The sequence below is a fragment of the Telopea speciosissima genome, chromosome 10, assembly GCF_018873765.1.
Source record: "Telopea speciosissima isolate NSW1024214 ecotype Mountain lineage chromosome 10, Tspe_v1, whole genome shotgun sequence".
Taxonomy (NCBI): domain Eukaryota; kingdom Viridiplantae; phylum Streptophyta; class Magnoliopsida; order Proteales; family Proteaceae; genus Telopea; species Telopea speciosissima.
In genome coordinates this window covers 34,514,724-34,522,879 of record NC_057925.1, presented here as the reverse complement: position 1 = coordinate 34,522,879, position 8,156 = coordinate 34,514,724, and positions in this window count along the sequence as shown.

Here is an 8,156-nt window from a genome sequence, read left to right as displayed (position 1 = left end):
AAAATTAAGGGCGAGGGCAAAAGGAAGAAAAAAGAGGGAACAGAAGATAATGTAAAAGTCCTCAGAGGATATTATATTGGAACTACATGCACAAACTTCAACATGCTCAGCTCTAATATTGAGATCAAATATTAGATTTGTCAAGCCTTCTACTTGCACATTAACCATATATGATATCCACCAACTCCCTCTTCTCTTGATAAGTCAAGATGAATAGTTGTCTCTTTAAGCCAAACAAAATAAATGTTAAAATTTTCACTATAATTGGTAATGACAAGTTAGTTGCCCTAGTCTACATTACCTGTTTAGTGTTGCAAGACACTCTTTCATTCATTCAATCAAAAGAATTGACTTATAATGTTATTGTTAAGATATGTACCACGATACATTATGGTTAGTGGCCGTCACGATAAGGGGGTTTGTCCTTATCGTATTATGAGTTAGTTTAGTAGTTGGGTCTTAGGTTAAGTCTAGTTTGAGTCTTATTTTATTTCCTAATCCTATTGTAATTGTACTTTGACTCTTAGTAGAATACCTACTAAGAGTCCATTTAGTCTCCTATAAATAGAACAGAGCATCACCATGATAGACACATGGAAATCACTTCTCTCCTTCTCCCATTGTTCCCTCTCTCTTCTACTTTGCAGGTACTGGTTTCAAATCCTGGTTTGTTAAATGTATCAGAGTTGTAACTGGTACTTGCCTTCTTCTTGATAGTTGTTTTGAGAGTCGTTCAAGGTTTCTGGTTTGTGGTGTACAGCCACCCATGCTGTCCATTTCACTTTGTGAAATCCTAGTTGATAGAAAAGAAAAACTAGGGCTTCTTGAAGACTCAAAAAAATAAAATAAAATATTTATGCCAAGTCTATCCTCGATCAATAAATAGTGGTTCACTTCATGTCCCATTGCTTCCTAATTTACCAATAAGCCCTTGAAAACTTCTGGTTATTTATCAATCTGCTTTTCCTTCTCTTTTATCTATCTGCCTAAAGGCCTCTTGAACATTATGGTTAATTACCTAATTGACATTCCTGCATTATAATTGAGTTTCTATTTCCATTTGTGGGCTCATAGTACCTAATTTAAGTTCTTGGACCCCTTGATCACATCAGTTTGGGGTTGCAATTTTTTTAATATTGGTACTTCCGTGACGTTATGGTTGGTATTGCTATTATTGGATTTTTTTTTTTTTTTATTTGGACGAATAAAAAATTCATTACCAAATGCAAGAAAGGGGGAGGGAGAACACAGACAATAGAAAAACAAACTACAAGACCCTGCCTTTACAGAGGAGGCAAGGGACAGAAAAGGAAAAGGGGGAGAACCACAAACAACTACAACTGACTAAATTTAGGGAGGTAGCACACCGGAAGGAGGCCAAAGCAAGCAAAGGCCTAACCACAGCTTGACAAATAAACCCAACTATTAATGGAGATTACTTGCTCAGATTTGTTTAATCCGGCATAACTGGTATTTTATTGGCTACCTTGAGGGGGAGATTGGAGATTATTTTATTGAAATCTTATTTGTGCTCTTGATTATGGGATTTATGTGATGCTCATCCTTTGTGATGTTGGTTGTTGCTACCATATGATGGTGGATTATTCTATTTTGCATCCTCTGCATTATTGGTCCACCTGTGACGCTACACATGACGGGGAGATTGAAGATTATTGTTATTTTCTGCTCAAGTCATCAGCTCTAGATTATTATTACAATTTATTTGTTCGTGTCATCTTCTCGTGTCCTCGGTAACAATTTTACCTATGAAGATAGTTGTTTGTGGTATTCAGCAACAATGCAATTTATCAGTGGTCCACAACAACCTTATGTTGTATGGTTCACAGCAACCTTATGATGTCTAGTTAACAGCAAACTTTTATTGTTTGGTTCATAACAACCTTATGTTGTCTGGTTCACAACAACCTTATGCTAAGTTATTTGAGTTGAGATTTAGGTAATGGATGTAAGGTAAGAAAGAAGAAGAAGATAGAAGAAGAAGAGAAGAAGATGAAGAAATGGAGAGAAAGAGAATTCGCTGGAAAAGTTGTGTATTAGAGAGAATGTCTCTCACACACCTATATTACTTCACTAATGAGAATAGAACAAATTACATACTCCTCCCTAGGGAGGTAAAAGGGAAAAAAGAGAATTACAACATAACGCAACTAGTAAACTAACTAGTCCCTAAAATACCCTTACAACATATAAACTCTAACACAACATATAAACTGTAACACTCGCCCTCAAGCTGGAGAATAAATGTCATGCATTCCCAGCTTGCATAATAGGGTACCAAACTGGAGAGAAGAGAGCCCTTTGGTAAAGATGTCCGCCAATTGATCACCTGTCTTCACAAAAGGAGTGCAAATACAGCCGGAGTCTATTTTCTCCTTGATGAAATGCCGGTCCACTTCGATGTGCTTAGTTCTATCGTGTTGTACTGGATTGTGAGCAATGCTTATAGCTGCCTTGTTGTCACAATAGAGCCGCATAGAATCATTTGCAGCAAACCCTAACTCTTGAACTAATCGCTTCAGCCATATAAGTTCACAAACTCCATGTGCCATTGCCCTAAATTCTGCCTCTGCACTGGATCTAGCTACAACACGTTGTTTCTTGCTTCTCCATGTAACCAAATTACCACCAACAAATGTGCAATAACCAGAAGTAGATCTTCTGTCTGAGATGGATCCAGCCCAATCAGCATCTGTAAAGCCCTCTATCCTCAGGTGATCATGCCTGGCATACAATAGTCCATTCCCTGGGGAGGACTTCAAGTATCTAAGTATACGGTATACAACATCCAAGTGCCCACTCTTGGGGGCATGCATAAACTGACTCACAACTCCCACTGCATAAGAAATATCTGGGCGAGTCATAGATAGGTAGATGAGTTTCCCCACTAATCTCTGGTACTTCCCTGCATCAACAAGAGGGGGACCACAATCTTCTCCTAGTTTGTGATTTTGCTCAATAGGAGAGCTCGCTGGTTTGCAGCCCAACATCCCTGTCTCTTTTAACAAGTTAAGAACAAACTTCCTTTGACATATGTTGATGTCTTTTTTGGACCGTGACACTTCAATTCCCAAAAAATACCTCAAGGGACCCAAATCTTTAATCTCAAACTGTTGAGCCAAGTAGGACTTCAGTCTAGCTAACTCAACACTGTCATTACCAGTCACAATAATGTCATCAACATAGACTATAAGGGCTATAATGGTACCATTACCACTCCGAGTAAATAAGGTATAGTCAGCTTGACTTTGAGAGTATCCATTCTTCAGAATAGCCTGCCTAGGCTATTCTGAACCTCTCAAACCATGCTTTTGGAGATTGTTTGAGACTATATAAAGCCTTCTTGAGGAGACACACCTTGCCTTCAGCTGAAGGGAACTTGAAGCCAGGAGGAGGCTGCATGTATACTTCCTCCTCTAAGTCACCATGGAGGAACACATTCTTCACATCCAACTGGAATAGGGGCCAATCCCTATTAGCTGCCAATGATAAGAGAACCCGAATAGAATTGTGCTTATCTACAGGAGCAAATGTCTCCTGATAATCAATCCCATACACTTGACTATAACCTTTGGCTACCAATCTTGCTTTGTACCTCTCAACTGCACCATCAGACCTATACTTGATTGTATAGACCCACCTGCATCCGACTGGGACTCTTCCCCTGGGAAGATCTACTAATTTCCAAGTACCATTCTTCTCAAGAGCCATCATTTTCTCAGACATGGCTTGCTTCCACTTTGGGTCAGACATAGCTTCAGTGAGATTCCTAGGTATGGAATCAGAAGAAAGAGCAACAGTGAAAGCAAGACTTGTGGGAGAGAGAGCATCATAGGAAACAAACTGGGAAATAGGGTTAGTACAAGCTCTCTTTCCTTTCCTAACAGCAATCGGAAGGTCTAAATCAGAGGGAGGAGAAGGGATATCACCTGAATGAGGTCGGTGGAGCTCAGGATGAGGATCCAAAGAGGGCTCTTGGCAGGTCTTCTATCCTGTATTATGCAAGCCTTCACCTCTTTTGTATGTAATGTGGTAATCTTTCTGATTACCAAAACCATTTTCAACAACAACAGTAGCTTCTGTTTCATTGGTAGCATCATTACCTGAATGAGTATCAGTATCAACAACAGCCCCTTCTTTGTGTTTCCCAATATCAAACAGAAACGGAGAAGTAGGCAAAGGTGGATAGAAAGGGATAGAAGCAGCCTCTTCATTTCCACTATTCTCCCCCTGAAGAGGATGATGAGAAGAAGTAAAGAAAGGAATAGATTCAAAGAAGGTAATATCTTTGGAGAGAAATGTCCTTCTGGAAGAAGGATGGTAGCACTTATACCCCTTGGTAAAGGAGGAGTATCCAAGAAAAATACATTTGAGTGCTTTGGGGTCAAGCTTGGTCCGAGCACATTTATTGACATGGACATAGCAGACACACCCAAACACCTTAGGAGGAAGAGAGAAAGCAGAAGTCTGAGGAGACAACAAGTCTATAGGGGATTTGGAGCCAAGAAGTTTAGAGGGCATGCGATTGATTAAAAAAGCAGCAGTAAGAAGGGTTGCAGACAAAAAAGTCTTAGGAACATGCATGCCAAACAGAAGACTCCTAGTGATTTCCAACAGATGGCGATTTTTCCTTTCTGCCACCCCATTCTATTGAGGGATGTCAATACAGGCAACTTGATGGATAATGCCATGATCAGTAAAAAACTGTTAAAGCCCCCCATACATATACTCCCCCCCTTTATCAGAACAAACAATTTGAATGCGAGTACGAAACTGGGTACAAATGAGCTGATAAAAATTTTTAAAAGCATCATAAACATCACTTTTTTGTTTCATCAAGTAGGTCCAAGTGGACCTAGATTAGTCGTCAACAAAGGAAACAAAATAACGATAGCCAGACAAAGAAGTAGTGGGAGATGGTCCCCAAACATCAGAGTGCACAATATGGAAAGGAACATCAGATCTATGACCATGATAAGGATAAGGAGAACGACAATGTTTGGCAAATAAACAGGGTTCACACTTAAACACATGGGAAGAAGGAATGGAAGAAAACAGGTGGGGTAATTTTGCCCTCATAATACCAAAAGAAGGGTGACCCAAATGCTGATGCCACAACATAACAGAGTCAACATTACTATTGTCATTACGCCCACATACATATGACTAAGCAGTCGTAAGAGAAGATGGACCTGTATCAAGAAGGTAGAGCCCCTTTTCCTCACGGCCTCTGCCAATTACCCTCTTTGTCACCAAATCCTGAAAAACACAATGAGATGGAAAGAAAGTAACAGAGCAATTCAAGGATTTGGTTAGATGGCTCACAAATAGGAGATTAGTATGAAACTGAGGAACATGTAGAACAGAGTCAAAAGAGAGAGATGAAGTAAGACGGACACTACCTTTACCAGAAATGGAAGAATAGGAACCATCAGCAACTCTAACCTTTTCCTGACCATAATAGGTAGAGTAAGAGTCATAACACTAAGATATGCCAGTTATATGGTCAATGGCTCCAGAGTCAATGACCCACATAGAGGTAGTAGAAGAGCCAAATGTAGAGGCCTGTAAAGTGGAAACTGGCAGTACACCAGTGTCTGTCTGTAGTCTATATGGAGGTCGCATAGGTGTATCCTCAGTCAACAAGGTGCATGCTCTGGCTCCCCCTTTTCTGCTGCCTGGTATACCAGGGAGATAACCATGAAGTGTCCAACATCTCTCTCGCGTATGTCCAAACTTCCCACAGTGGTCACAACGGAACCTATCTCTGTCATTTTCTTGGGTTGCACCCTGGCCTCTTCCCCCAAGAGCTGACATAATGTAAGAATAAACAAAGAAAAAGAAATAATATTCAAATCCAATGGGGAGTATATTCTCAACCCAAAAAGAAATTTTCAAACACTGGTAATTGCAGTCTAGGTAGCAAACCAAGCTAATACTTCAACAATATCCAATTCCACCATATGCTTCAAAGTGTAATGGCATCATACAACAACACGAGAGACTCAAACAACACACCTCACCAACACCAAGCAGCTGAAAGTATCACATACCATCTAGGTTGGTAGCTCCCTTCTTCACCAATAGCACCTTCTATCCATTATAAAACAACCCATAATCTTGAAACAATATAACTCAGCAAATAAAACCCAATCAAAAAGGTTCAATACAGTAGTATATCACAAAACAATCATTATTTCAACAACTGCCAGCATTATAGAGCATCACAGTTTGGAGTAGTAGAGAAAGAGGGCTAGATATCACCAGCTGAGCCTATAGAGGCTTGAAAGTAGACTCCAAGGCGACTCCACAGGACCTGATTCCATCTCCAACTGACCTTGGATGAAGGAGAAACAAGAAAAACTTCCCAGAATAGGCGGAGTTACTGTAGCAGCAGCATAAAAAGTGAGTTGTAGACCTTGGGCTTTCCTCCTTTGCAACCATTGTTTTGGGGGCTTGAAAGGGGACCCTAGGGCGACTCCAATGGGCCAGGTCCAAGCTTTAACAAAGCCAAGATGAGGGAGAACAAGGGCTGTTTCAGAAAAAGAAACAGTAATTTCTTGGGTTACTGTTCACAGAACAGTATTCTGGGTTGTCTTTCATTGATTTGGGCTTCAAACAGTCAAATCTTCACATGAAGACCTATCTTAGTGCTTCCATAGGCTTCATCAAGAGATATGGCATGATTTCTTCAAATTTTTCACATATCAGCCTCTTCCTTGGAACCCCTTTGTAACTTAGGGTTCCAAAGAGAGGAAAGGGGGTAGAGAGCTTGTAGGACGACTCTCAAACCAGAAACGGAGGGCGCTCTAATACCAAGTTGAGATTTAGGTAATGGATGTAAGGTAAGAAAGAAGAAGATGAAGAAATGGAGAGAAAGAGAATTCGGTGGAAATGTTGTGTATTAGAGAGAATGTCTCTCACACACCTATATTACTTCACTAATGAGAATAGAACAAATTACATACTCCTCCCTAGGGAGGTAAAAGGGAAAAAAGAGAATTACAACATAAGGCAACTAGTAAACTAACTAGTCCCTAAAATACCCTTACAACATATAAACTCTAACAATTTGGTCTCCAGCAACCTGACGCTACTAATTGGTTCGCAGTGATCTATACTACACTTGTACCTGATTCGCAGTTACCTATGCTGCAATTTTATCTGTGACCTCTATTTGGGCTCATAAGTACATAGATATTTGCACTTATATTTATCTTCTTTGTGAAGCTCACTAACCTGCCTGCCTTGAGAAAGGCTTATGATGTAGTTGTTGCATGTTGCATCTTTATCTGTCTTCTTTGTGAAGATTACTACATACTACCTACTACCTACCTTCTTTGAGAAGGGCTTGTGATGTTGTTGTTGCCAAGGTTTAAAATATCAGTATCACGTATGATATCAATGGGGTGATTTTAAGAGACGTATCGTATCGTATCGGAGATACGTATCACACATTATAGATACGCATGGAAATGGTCAAGATACACATAGAAATACACTTTTGGAGCAAAAAAACAATATAAATAAGCAAAATTGCAATTTGTTTCCTTGATTCAACCAAAGTGCAATTTGTTCCGTTGAATTGATTCATTTCTCAGCAAGGAATCGCCAAGCATGAAATTTGAACGAAGCGGTCACAAAGTTGAAGTTTTGGGTGAAAACTTGTCCATCCATCTGCTATTGGTACTTTTTGGTTTCTGGAATCACGATTTTGAAGTCACATGTGCCTTTGAATGTGCGTATCGCATTGTATCTCGCTATATCGATCAATACGATGCAGTACGTACCAATACTTAAATTTTTTTCAACCCCTAAATCAATCATATCGAGGGTATTAGTACGTATTGATCATATTGTATTGCACTGTATCAACCGATACAATGCAATAATAATCGATAGCATTTTTTTTCAAAAAAAAAGATACGTATCTCATTGTATAGTATCGATACCCTACGCTACCGATACGTATTGGCCGATTCGATACGATACATTGCAATACTTTAAACCATGTTGTTGCTGATATGATATTTTGGATTGTGGTTTGGTGTTCTCTACCACATATTTTGTTCGTTGCAAGCTGGATTTATTCGACACAAAAAATTTCTCTACTAGTGTTCCTAATGATTGGTATGCTT